At 40.9% G+C, this 14,356-nt stretch overlaps 1 pseudogene; it reads left to right on the top strand.

Annotated features, from left to right (window-relative positions):
• Positions 1-4,082: 4,082 nt before the first annotated feature.
• On the top strand, positions 4,083-13,960 carry LOC133922387 (uncharacterized; annotated as a pseudogene).
• The last annotated feature ends 396 nt before the right edge of the window (positions 13,961-14,356 follow it).

Below are 14,356 nucleotides of genomic sequence, written 5' to 3'. Positions count from 1 at the left end.
TCATATACATCCACGAGAGCTAGGGTTTTTATGAGATTTCTATAGTAACTTGATTCTCTCTGTTTTTGCTTCTGTTATTAATTTTTGAGGTGTGTTAGGTGACAAAAAGGATAAAGCCATTCGTTTTGAAAGAACCTAGTAAGGTGCCATTCTAGTTGCTATTCTCGCTTCTACAAAGATACATATGGGAGTATTTTTGTTCTGATTTTAATGTTTTCTTTATAATACATCCTCACCAATTACATACAAGCCCCTCTAGTAAAAGAAAATTACATTCCGCACAACCATGAATCAGCTACAACATTGGAGGTGAAGAACGATGCTGGAGCCGATCGGTGGGAGGTGTTGGTGTGTGACCTGCCATGGAACCGCATAAGGGTGATGAAGAGAAGAGAGCGCCGACTCTTCAAGGTGTCAGTGGAAGATGATTTTCCACCTCTCGATTGGGCCTCCGATGGGGGAGGTTGAAGAAGATCGTGTTGATGAGGATGGCAATCGGCAACGCCATGCCATCTTCGCAAAAAGAAGCTGGCCGCAATGATGAAGAAGCACGATAAGATTTTGGATTTTCTTATTTTGGTTGGGGGATTTGTGACCTTCAAGAACTGGAACAAGGAAATGAGACAAGAAGCCACCATACCTAGCAGTAGCCGGTGAAGAGAATGCCATCACCAACTCATCGCGGACGACAAGGCCGAAGAGGCTTGGGGAGGGGAGAGGAAGAGTTCTCTGGAAGGTAGTACAAAGCTCTAAGGGGCTGGGTTTAGTTGCTTTTCCAATGTTGTTATCCATTAACTTTCTTCGGAGATGTTATTCATCGTTGTTCTTACTGTCACTCATGGGTACAAAGATCTAGTACAGTCCCTCCAGCGACTGCAACTCAAGGACTTCACACCATCTTAGTTGTTCGTTCCAACGACAAACAATCTAGATTGATTACTATAGCAAGGTCTGATATAAGGATTTTGCTGTAGGGAATATGCACAATGTGTCGCTACAATGTTTTGTACTGAATTGGGCTTTTGAATTTGCATCTGATAGCCGTTGGTGCGACTGCTTAAGTTGCTAAAATTAAGGGCGGTTTGGTTTGTGACCTTTATAAGCCATGCTAAAATTTGGCATTACCAAAATGTGGGCAATGTCAAACCACGAGCAAACCAACGTTTTTTGGATTGCAATCTTACCAATTCGCGAACAATGACAAAATATGTCTGAAAAAATATTGTTTGGATTAAAGCCTTACCAATTATTATTAAAGTTGTTAGCATGACGTGTGGGATCTCATGCCATTGATTTTTTCCATGTTGAAACATATCAAGTAAGATCATGTTGGGGGAAAATAGATCAGCCTGAGGATAATAGTTGGCGGTCGCCATCAAAGGTCCATCCAGAGCCTTCGGCCTCCAGACTCGGCAGGAGACCCCATCCCTGGAGGCTGCAGGTCCCTTCGGGCCACCTCTCCGGCTCATACGTGACATTCCGAAGACTCGAAGCAACAGCAAGTAAAGATGGCAACGGGTGAGATTACCCGCGTGCCCGCGGGTAAGAAACCCGACGGGTGCGGGTTTGGGTTTCAATACTTACCCGTGGGTATGGGTACGGGTTTGATCTTAAACCCGATGGGCAAAAGGTCGCGGGTAAGAAAAAAGCATACCTGTGCCCATGAACCCGTAAACCCGTTCTAATAACGTTACATGTGGGTCCAAGTCACCACTATGTATATAATCTAGGAGCTTAGGTATATAAATTCATCCTAATTACCCGCAAACCCGTGCTTTGGGCGGGCATACGGACGCGCCCGTGGGTATAAGATGCCCACGGGTAGCGGACGCGGGTAGCATTTCTTACCTGTGGCGGGTAACGGGTACGAGTGCGGGCACGGATATAAGCTCGCGGGTATGGGTTTAGGTAGCCTCTATCCGCGGGTATTTTACCCGTTGCCATCTTTAACAGGATGTACCCCTGGTGCCTTCGGCCTTCAAATTCAACAGGAGGCCTTATCCCCAGAGGCTGCGGACCCCTTCAGGCCGCCTCTCCGGTGCCCATGCGGCCTTCCGAAGCCTAAAGGCCCGACCGGCCTCTGGAGATAATATCGGAGAAGAAAAGACACCCCCTCTGCCGCCGACCTGACGCGAGGTGACGGATGATAAATGCCGGTGCAAGTGGTGCTTATCCTGATACCCCAACACGATGCAAGTCGTCTTGACACCCCCGGCAGTACAGCGCCAGGCCGTAAATGGTAGCCGACTCACCCCTCAGGGGGCAAGCACCAACATAGTTACTACGGTAGATATTTATCTTCTATGTAGGATAAAAAATAGTTATCCAGGATAAGACGCAGTAATTCGACCAAATTCTAGATAGTTGTACATTGTGATAATTTGTACACTAAGCTACGTACTACCTTATAAATAGGGGGTCATGGTCACTTAGAAAAAAAGGGAAAAAAGGGACATGCTCAACACAACACGGAGGAGCATAATTGCAGAGTTTTTCCTGTGATACTCCCCCTTAGTCCAGTCTATATCTTTACAATTAATACATTCGTAGTGTTCCTTCCACTCAAACTTCATCTCCAAGGTTAAGTCTCCTCTTTAGAAGAAACTATCGTCGTACTTGCTGGAGCAAGATGAACTCTTACTTCAACAGATCATATTTTGTATATTTAATTGCAAGGAATACAACTGTGTGAACAGTTCACGATTTAGATATATTGGTTTGAAACTTGTTAATATATGGACTTTGGCTTCCATCGGCTTGGCAACCAAAACACGAGGGAGCAAAATGTTGGCTCTATTCTCACCTATGTTCTCACCTGGGGAGGCTCAATCTCTTTACCGGCTGAAACACTATTAAAGATTAGAGGTTGAGGAGGAGAAGAAAAAGATGAAGAAAAGGTGAGGATAGAGGAGAAAGAAGAGAGTCCTTACCCATCAGGTCTGCGTTTGCTACTGCCCACGTTGGCAGTAAAACAGAGCTGGGCAGCTCCAAATTTTCGTTGGCATGTCAAATAGTGGCAGAGAACCAAATGCCAGCCAATTATTATGGACGTGCCAACATTTGTTTTTTAAGGTATTCGTTGGTAGCAATAGAAACACGCCCAACGAGAGGGCGCTAACTAACTGCAATCTGCTATAGGAAAGACCATATTAAGTCATCTATGATTCGAATTAATATATTGAATTGCGCAGGCTACTTTAAACTATTTTTAAATAGATTTGTTTCTAGTTTCTACCCCAACTTTATTCTTTCAGAAAGATTATTTTTACTAGATTCACAGTGGGCTTATTGATTGTCTGTATGAGAGTATTTGATCTAACGAATACGTATAATCTCAGAGAAAATCGTGTCAGGTTATTCATATTCACTGTTATAGCCAGGCTCAATGGATATAAATATACGCCTATAGGCCCGATGGATGCAGACGAATCTACTTGTCGTGTCACAAAATCACTTTCATACGAATAATTAATCACAATTTTAGCTCTTGCATCCACTCATACGGTCAGAGATTCGATCCTTGAAACTCAACTTAGCTTGTTCAGACACATACATCCAACTAAATTATCTTCTTTTTAATAAATATGACTCTGCTCAGCCTGCTTTATCTGCCTATATATATGGTAGATATGGACAAGACCCGTACAAGCAATTAATCACACCTGAGAGAATCAAAACAAACCGCAAAATGTATAGCTAACACAAAAAATCTGAGCCCACAAAAGTCCAATATAATTCAGGTCATGTTTAGATAGGTTGTAGCTTTAGAACTTCTGACTAGCTGAGGAAGCAGCTGTCGTTGTAGATTTTTAATGGTTGGTTTTTATAATAAAATTTTAACTTTTTAGTAAAAAAAATCAGATTTTTTTTTCTTAATTTGCTTCTCAGCTTCTAATTTATTTCAGTTATAGCTGATTCCTCAATCAATTAAAAATCACTAAAAATTAGAATCAAAAGACAACCGTTTAAATAGTTGCTGGTCTTTAAAAAAAGCCCAGAAAAAACCTATCCAAACGGGTCGTCTTGCGTTTCGTTACTGGCCCACACGAATTCTTCATCAATAAATTACGAACCGACGGCGCTGAGCTTTGGAGTGGGGTCCAAGGCCACTGTCCAGCCATGGCAGCCGCCGCCTCCTCCCCCTCCTCTCTCGCCCCGCCGGCGGTGCCCATGGAGCTGCATGCCGGCAACCGCGACCGACTCCTCGCCGCGCTCCGCGGCCACCTCTCCGCCTCCTCCCGCCCGCTCCGCGGCCTCGTCCTCATCCAGGTCCCACTCGCGATCCACCCCCCCCCTCCTGGATTTCTTGTTCTGGCCGATCATTGTCGCTAACTTTTGGATTGTTTGGGGTTCGTCGTGTGAAGGGCGGGGAGGAGCAGACGCGGTACTGCACCGATCACCTCGACCTCTTTAGGTGCTCGCGCTGAGCCTATGTTTGTGTTCTTGTACTATTCCTTCTCTTTTTGCCGTTTATTGGGATGTTCAGATTGATAGGCGAAGTGGGCAATGTTGCAGGCAGGAGAGCTATTTCGCGTATCTCTTCGGAGTGCGAGAGCCAGGGTTCTACGGCGCAATCGTGAGTCATCTTCCTTTTCTCTTTCCCGGTGTCAAGTGAACCCGGTATTTTTTAAAGCGTTACTCAACCTTACTTTGTTCTGCAATTCAGTCAAATAGAGATAAAATACTTTGTGCTGGAATTCATTTAAAGCGTTAGTCAACCTAATCCGGTATTATATGGCCGATTGCCAGTATATGAAAATCATGTAAAATAGAGGAGCAATTTTAGCCTCATATTTTATTACACATACGCTTATAGGTTGGAATGTCCCCATGATTATTATTACTAAGGTGTACAGTAATATTTTACAACATTATTCTTGCAAATGAATGTTGAGCTCCTCAATGTCGCCTGAGTATGTCTATGTCACTGCATATTTTAATGACATTTTACTCACTATATGACCACAAGCCCTACTAATGCAATTCATTGTATCCTCATGTTGATGATTTATTTATGCTACGTATACTGACTTGACCGTCAATTGTTGTTAAAGGACATTGCCTCTGGACAGTCGATTTTGTTCGCTCCAAGGTTGCCGGCTGACTACGCTGTTTGGATGGGTGAAATAAAACCTTTGTCTTATTTCAGGGTATTTCCCAAATATTAGAACTTTTACTTGTTGCTACATTCTGAATCAACATGATATTTTCATGAATATGGACAGGATACGTACAAGGTCGATATGGTCTTCTATGTTGATGAGATTGCACAGGTTCTGCATGATCGTTTCATTGATCATGGGAAGCCTCTTCTGTTTCTCTTACATGGAAAGAATACCGACTCTGGAAATTACTCAAAGCCAGCTAGTTTTGAGGTACATGATATGCCATTAGCTGCATTGTCAATTTATCACAAACAAGCTATGCTGGTTAATTTTGTGTAAACAAGCAATTTTTGTCTTGCATTACTTGTGTTTTTTCTGAGGAACCAAAATTATATTCTAATGTAAATGCGTATTGTTTTATTTGATAAATGTGCTTAATTATCAAAACAGTTTTTGTTGTCTCACCCTTTTCTCTTTTGATTTTGTGCTTTTGTATTTACAATATTCTTCCATCTGTGCTAGGGGATGGAGAAGTTTGATACTGATTTAAGCCTACTTCATCCTATTTTAACTGAATGCCGTGTTATCAAATCAGACATGGAGCTCGCCCTCATTCAGTATGCTAATGACGTCAGCTCTGAAGCTCATATTGAGGTACAAAAAGTTCTACCGAGTACAAGAAGACATGCTAATCATTCATTTCCATCTTCTTTGGTGTTTAGAGTGCACATATAGCTAACTATGTTGAGTCATGGCCAAACCATGGTTGCTCAATTTTGGGCTTGCTATTGTATCCCCACCTTGCCAGATACCATTGGCCAAAAGCTCGGCAGTGTTAGTTTGATTTTGGTATGGTTGGTCTTGGTCCAAGACGACCAAGAGTTGCAATTCCTTTGCCTATTTTCTTTGATAGCGGAGGTAGAGTAAAGGTCTTGACTTACTAAATAAGTAGAGCAACTACTAGTAATGTTCTATTACAAGGTTTGAAATAAAGAAAAAGAGTAGCTAAGCATTAATCCACCTTATGACACCAGAACTTCTCTCTTCACAGAAACCACTATCTCAGACATCCAATTCATAGAAATATCCCCTATAGGTTATCCTTTGAAAGTTTTTTTTGTTTGTTTTTGAAAAGGGATATCCTTTGAGTGTCATGATTACCAAATGCATTACTATTTTTGTTTTGAGAGACAAATGGATCTGCTCCTGACTTGTACTTTACAAGGTTATGAGACGAGCAAGACCAGGCATGAAGGAATATCAGCTAGAAAGCATCTTCCTTCACCATGTTTATATGTATGGAGGTTGCCGACATTGCTCTTACACGTGTATATGTGCTACTGGAGATAACAGGTGAGAATGCCTGATGTCGACACATATATCTGCAAAATGTTGTGCTCGCTTGTGAGTGAATTACTATTTGTAGGAATTTGGAGTGGTTAAAGAAAGGACCATCAAATCTTAGATCATTATTCATTGTTGTTGCACATGCAGTTTTTATTCAAAGTTCGGATAATGATTTTTTCACCCTTTTAGTGACCTCAAACTTGCAGTGACAGTGACATTATATAGTTTTTTGTATAAACCCTTCTTAGTGTCAGAAAACAACTATTGAGATTTTAGTAAGGTCGCCTTTTAGTATTAACTTACTCTACATAGGCTATCTTTACAATATGTTGAATTATGCAGCGAAACATGTACAGTACTGTAGGAGAATACTTAAAATAAGAAAATAGACCATGTGACATTATTGGATATTTTTTAGGTCTGCCCTGATTCTGTCACCTTGGAAATTGAGCTTCTGCTTTCAAGTTTCAAGACTAATCTTTACTTATGAAATTGTGTTAGATTTGTGTTTGTTGGACTATCTGTTACATCATAATTGTTCTGCTCATTTGCAGTGCTGTTCTACATTATGGACATGCGGCAGCTCCAAATGACCGGGTAGGCGGGTACTCATCTTTTATGATATCTTTTTGACTTGGGGTTGACTTGATTTGCTTGTCATAAGCTTAAGCCTCCAAGCACTGAAATATCATAATTTCAGATTCTGATTCTCCCATCTACTTGTGCTGGTATTGTTTGTTTTGAATTCAGACAGTAGAGTTTACTTTCTTCTTGATTATCTGCAATTTGTTAAGTACCACGGGGTCTTGGAATGTTGAAAGTTGAAGCAATTGTCTCGTCTCTATTTCATATTTGTGTTCATAGCACATATCGGAGTAGTTGAATACTTGAAACAATGATAAGAGGAAAATAGCTTGGTTGGTATTTTGCTTAGTTGATAGCCTATGATTTTATCCACCAAGTAGTGTCTGGCTGTCTGTTGTCTTCTCACCAGCCATTTAGGAGAAAATGGAAGCTCATTTTCAGCGTTGAAGCAATTTCTGTTAACATTTTGCATGGTAAAGGATGAGTGAGGAAACTTTTGGATGTAAGATTTACAGTTGGAGAAGCCACAAGATCAAATGTGTATGGACAGGATAATACTGGTTAGCAATATGCTGTGGACTAAGCCATGAAGGATATTTGTGTGCCTTGTGTGTGTTTTTCCAATTTTTGCGGAGGTTTAACTGATTGTCTTTTGTACTTTCAGACTTTGAGTGATGGAGACATGGCACTAATGGATATGGGAGCTGAATACCATTACTATGGATCTGATATCACATGTTCCTACCCTGTAAGTACTTAAAAAAATCCAGAATCTATGTCGGTACCCACTGTGTCCCAAATTTCAGTGTCTATATTATTTGGACTTCTTAGTGTTCCTTTTCCTGTTAAAAGCACTGACAACTCTACACTGTATATGTTGTGCTATCACCTATTTATGTGCGTCAGCTTCGAGCTGTAATTATATCTTACGAGATCATTGGCATTAAATGTACATAAGAAAGGTCCTTCCACTGTGCTATAACACCAAAAAAAGCTTTTCGTGTGTTCTGTTATATGTTTATCTGAGCCTTGCTATCTAAATAAATGTATACATGTTAGGGCCTTAGGGCATTACTTATAGCGTAGCTTATTGAGACTACAGGACAAAAGATAGATGGATGTTCATTTCTGTTTACCCTTATATACGAGTGCTGTTCTCAGATCACTTGGAGTATGTTGGAAATATTGGAACATCGTAGCATCATTTTTTATATCACTAGAGCCCCTTTTTTCCTGTACCTTTCTTTTGGGTCATTTTTTTTCGTTCTTTGCTATCAGATTATTGGTACTGAGCAAAGCCAAGCTTATTATTCAGTAATATAGTCTAGGTTCATCTGGGTTCTATCAGATATTGTTTTTTTTGTTTAACCTCAATCATTTGCTACTTTAGGGTTACTATTTATTTATTAGTCTTGAGCTGACTATGGGCTATAGCTGGCAGAGGCACAGAGATATCACTTCAATTCTTTGTTTGTGATGTCATTCTAGAACCTAGATTATTATTTTTTCTCGACCACAGGGAGGAGACGTTCCCTGGGCTTTGATTTTTTTAGGTGTGGGGGGTACTGAACCCTGGCTAGATTATAACTTTCATTTTCAACAGTCCTCGATGTAAACCACGCCATTCTTCTGTTCATTGCATCTTACTATAACATTTGTTGAGTAATATCATCTAATGAACTTATATGTTTTCAGATAAATGGGAAATTCAACAGAAGTCAGATAATAATATACAATGTAAGTAGCTAGCGATAAAAATCCATTTATTTTATTCTACCGATTTCTGTATGTGATACAGAACTTAGAAGGCTAAGTTAGCATCTTTGTTTCTTTTGAGCTAGTTCCCATCTTTCTGATGTAAGGCTATTTACATTTTCTACAGGCTGTCCTTAAGGCTCACAATGCTGTCATATCACACATGCAGCCTGGAGTTAACTAGATGGATATGCACAAGTAAGAATCCATTGTTGGAACTTAATGCAATCATGCAATTTGAAACACACCTTTCAAGAAGTATTCCTGGAGAGTCATTTCATTTTTATGATGCAATTTTCAATGCATCGAATGTTGCTCTTGTTAGCTTTGCATAGATTGAACAAATGATGGATGTATACATTGAGGCCCAATAGGCACTATATATAGAGGTACATGAGGGAAACCCTAGGACTAGGAGATCACTCTAATACCCTTGACTATTATACCCTTAACACCCCCCTCAAATGCAACGTGAATGCAATAGCGTTGCATTTGAAGAGTTGTCACTAAGCATTAGACTTAAAAAAAAATGATACATCCGAAGTCCGATATTGAAGATGCCGTTGAAGCGTGCAACTCTTGAACAATTTCGATGTACAAAACGAACTCCTCCACAAGAGGTTACCGCCTTCACAACCCGTACTTCAGCAAATACCTCAAGTCTTCACAAATTGTCTTTAGACTTTTCAAATATGAATCTTGCTTTGGAGACTTTGAACACGACGAGAATAGTGAGATGTGTCAAATCAAGCTGAAGGGGGAATAGAGAAGTCACTGCTGCAAGACGACAAGCAATGAGACAAAATCGTGATGACAACGAAGGGGGGCATTGGCCATGATGTGTAGCAAGACAACTACGAAAGGACCAAGAGGGAAATGTCGCATCAATGACGATGATAATGAGATTAGCCACATAGACGGTACTTGGCCAACAACAAAACAAAAGAAGCAATTGGACGATTTTGATAGAATTTTGTGGACTCACACTAGCTAAGACGAACTGAAGGAGTGTAACAGACTTGGATGGACTCAACGAAAACAAAGACTGACTAAGATGTTAGCAAAAAAACGGCTAGGATATGGATAGCAATAGCGAGGACAACCTTTAAGTAATAAGTAACAGATTTGGACGCAACGGAAAAACAACCTGAGCAACAGCGGAAGAGTCCCAATGACAGCGAAAACAACGGTGGCCCTGAGGTGCGGCAATGGCCACGACGAAGGGTGACCTGATGGGCGACGAAGGGTCACGACGCTGAAGGCTGCGGCGATGGGTGGCGATGATTTGCGGAAGATGATGGGAGGCTTGGCGACTGCAGATTCGACCCGTGCCTGATGAGGACAGGGAGGCATGCTGACTGCCGCGCGATGACGACTCGGTGACTGGTGAGTGAGGATCGTGGGTGATGCTATAGATCCACTGTGATGGGCGTGCAATGTGAGGCCACCGTGGGTGGACGACGGCGCTGCTCCGTGACGGGCAGATGGTAGCGTTCCCGCGGATGATACGAAGATGGCAAGCCCGCGATGAGTCGTGATGGAGGGTGATGGTGACCAGATCCAATCGTGGATCCATCGGTGATGATGACTAGAGCAGGCGAAGACAGCAGAGTCAACCACGACAGGTGGCGCGTTGAAGACTCCAATCGGCGAGACCTGTAGATGCATGGCGACCTGGTCGGATCCGCCCCGGATTGAGGCGCGACCGTGTGTGGGAGTTGGCATGATGGCTCGGCCGCATGCTGACCCCGACGGGGTGGAGGATGAAGGGCGGACGGCGACGCCTGATGACGAGACAAAGAAGAAGGCGACGACGACCCTCCTGATGGCGACGGTGGCAAGATCCCGATGGGCGGACTGCGACAGTGGAGCGGCGATAGGTGGGATCACGATGGCGGGTGATGACAGGGTGGGATGGATCCTGTGCGACGGCGCGATGGAAAATAGTATGGATTTGGGATCGTGGTTAGTGGATTAGGCTAGACCTAACCTAACTCTAACCCTAACCCTAACCAGGCTTTTAACTTTGTATAGATTGAATAAATGATGCATGGATACATTGAGACCCAATGGGCATTGTATATAGAGGTACATGAGGGAAACCCTAGGACTAGGAGATTACTCTAATATCCTTAACTATTATACCCTTAACAGTTCTATTCATATGTTGTACTTTTGCTTGATTCTTTGATGCTTACCATTAATATGCCTTTTGTCAAATTATATCTACTTCTATGCATATTTCAGGACCTTGGTTAATTTATTTTGATGATTTACCCGTATGACATTGCTTTTTTTTTCCTGTTTGAACACCTTCATCTTCAACAATTTCTTTTGCAGACTGGCAGAGCAGGCAATACTTGAATCTCTCAAGAAAGAACAAATTATCCATGGGTGCGTGTGTAATTCACTGTGCCTATGAAACTTCAACATGTAAAGCTATTTCCCTGACTTTTCTGTTCCTTGGAAACCGTTTTTCTTCAGGGATGTTGATGATATGATGGCTCGAAGGTTAGGGGCTGTTTTCATGCCTCATGGTCTTGGACACTTACTTGGGATTGATACCCATGATCCAGGAGGCTACCCTCAGGTTAACAAACTCTTCATAGATAGTTTGTGTTCTTGATTTTCAATCTACATTTATTCCTTGTTTTCATCTGAGAGTAATGCTTGTTTCTTGACCTTAGGGCCTAGAGAGGCCAAAAGAGCCAGGTCTGAGCTCCTTGCGGATGATAAGAGAACTCAAAGAAGGCATGGTTAGTATTAATTGTCTGGTTAATTTAAGATCTCGAAGCATAAACAATACAGAATGCTCTGCTATTTTATATGCATCGATTATTGAGAACGAGAAGTGATAGGGATGTACGATTTCTTCTCAGACACACTAATCAGATTTTTCTCTCTATCTTCTGGGAACTCAAACTTTATTTTGTTCATTGCAACATCATGTATATCTCACATTTATGCACCATTTGTTGGCTATATATCAGAACTACCCCTTAACTGGCTATAGAATTCCACAATTTCTATAAGTCATTCCTTTCTCATGTTCAATTCTTGATGAGCATGGTACTTATTGTTCGCATGAGATCCCCGAGATACGTTGTGCTTGCGGTCTGTCTGGTTTTCGTGAAACAACAATCTTATTCGAAAGCTTGGAAATGATAATACTTAAATGTAAATTGGTAAAAGTGCTTCAGATATATGCCTGCAAATATCTGACATCATAGTCGGTACTTGGTATCGAAGAAAAAAGTAGTTTGTGCCATTGGAACAAGAAAATGATCATTGTCTTGCTGATGCTCTTTCCAATAGTATCTTCCTAGTACAGTAATATGAGATATTTGAGCTTTTTATGGTCTGGATTGTAGGTTATTACAGTGGAACCAGGCTGCTATTTCATTGACGCTTTGCTGACACAAGTGAGGGATGATCCAATTTCCTCAAAGTTCTTCAACTGGCAGGAGGTTGAAAAGTACAAAAACTTTGGCGGTGTTCGCATTGAAAGTGATGTGGTATGTCTTAGTCATCCTTTTTCATAATTACTTTTTGGATTTTTTTTCATAATTACTTGCGCACCACTCTTGTGAACAAGAATGGCCTCCACTGCTGGTGCACCACTCTGTTTTTTTTTAACGTAGTCACCACTGTTTTTTTGAACGTAGTGCACTATTCTATGTATCTTGTAGCATGTAGGAAATAAATTCAATGTAGTAGTCTTCTAGTGCTGTTAGCTGGAAAACCTTGAAATGAGAAACACAAAACTGATGGAATGTGCTTTTGCATGTTAGTATAGTCCTTGTTGAGGCAAGCTATCTTGTATTTCTTTTGTGCTGTGGCATGGATGACAGTAGAAGCAAAAGATACTTCTGTTAGTTGAACTGTAAAGATACACTTGGTTATTAGAACCAGTTTGCATAAATTCTCTTAATGACCAAGTAATTCACATCAGGGTTGTTGTTCTCTGTCAAGTGACTATATAAAATTCACATCAGGGTTGTTGTTCTCTGTCAAGTGACTATATAAAAAACCATTTGATCATACTCAGAATATTGTTTTTCACTGACCTGTATCTCACATTATGATAATGGATTGAAGAGTAAACAGCTACAGGGCGACAACCCTACCTAACTCCAATTACTATTATTTGCTACTAGGAATCCAAGTATTGATCTCCAGCGTGGCATGTATATTACATTTTTGTTTAGCTAGTTTCTGTTCACTACAATTTCAAGCTTGATAGGTAGCCTAGTGTAGACTGTGAATTAAGGTTTTCTTGGAAGTTGATGCCTGATGAAGATATTCAATTTCTTTCTTAGGAGACGGTTTAATATGTTCCATCAACTTTATGTTTGTGCAAAATTGCAATGGCAGGAAAAAATATTCCTCTATTGTTATTCCCAGTGAACCTCAAGGGATGCAAGAAGCATTTTAGAGTTTAGACAATGGTGACCCTTCTCCTGTAAAGTTTAAATAGATGCTGATATGAGTTCCATAAGTCTTGCTCTATAGTTTGCACATGTATTATTATTTGTAGTGAATTTAAGAAATTTGATAAGCATATTAGATGTTGTCGGCAACAGTGACACACTGACACTTATTCTGTGAAGTTTGAATATGTGTAGGAAGAAGTTCGTCGATTTTGTTTCCCACTTTCATGTTAATCAATTGCACCTCCAAACAACACATGTTCTGATGTAAAAACACAACAATCGAACCTATTGGAGCCATTTCTTTAACACCCACATCATACTTGTCTTCACAAAATGTGCACCCTCTTCCTTTTGCACACTAATAATACTCTTCTTTTTCTGCAGTATGTGACGGCTCAAGGATGCAGGAACCTTACAAACTGCCCCCGAGAGACGTGGGAAATCGAAGCTGTCATGGCTGGTGCACCATGGCCTTTGCCGGTTTCCAGTTCCACTGCTACAACAGCAGAGAATGGCATGTCCAAAACATCTTGACTTTCAGTTCCATTTTCATGGTCATGTCGAAGTGCAAACAAAATTGTACGAAGATGGGGTATATTCAATAAATAGTGAGGACCAAGTTGATTCAATGATCAATAACCATTTCATAAGGCTGACAAGCATTTCATATGGTTGGTATGTTGGGATCAAAGAGAAAACGAAAAAAGAAATTCAAGGCTCTTGTTAGTTCAACCATCTCTTTTCTGCCATTTATTCCTTAGCATTTTTTTTAGAGGGGGAAGCTACCAGTTAGGGTAGACATTTGCAGTGCAGATGTCTGTTGATTCTGATGCTTTCACAATCTTTCATCACTAGAAATTGAGTGCTCCTATTAGTGTTCCTCTAAAAATGGTTTTTGTTGTGTCCCTCTTGAAGTACTTTTGTTTGTTTAGGTAGAGTCGTACACAAGTGTGACAACTTTTATGGAACTTTATAATTGGTGATGGGATATGTTTAACCTGATGGGCTCTTGTATTATGGTTTTCTGAATACGAGCGTTGAGACACAAATCCAACGAAAACGCAATGCCCAGTAGAGCAAGAAGTATGCTTGCCATCTTGATTTTGCAAACACAATGAGCAATGCACGAGG

The sequence above is a fragment of the Phragmites australis genome, chromosome 6 (assembly GCF_958298935.1).
Source record: "Phragmites australis chromosome 6, lpPhrAust1.1, whole genome shotgun sequence".
In the NCBI taxonomy this organism is placed as follows: domain Eukaryota; kingdom Viridiplantae; phylum Streptophyta; class Magnoliopsida; order Poales; family Poaceae; genus Phragmites; species Phragmites australis.
This window is presented reverse-complemented; position numbering and strand designations above follow the sequence as displayed.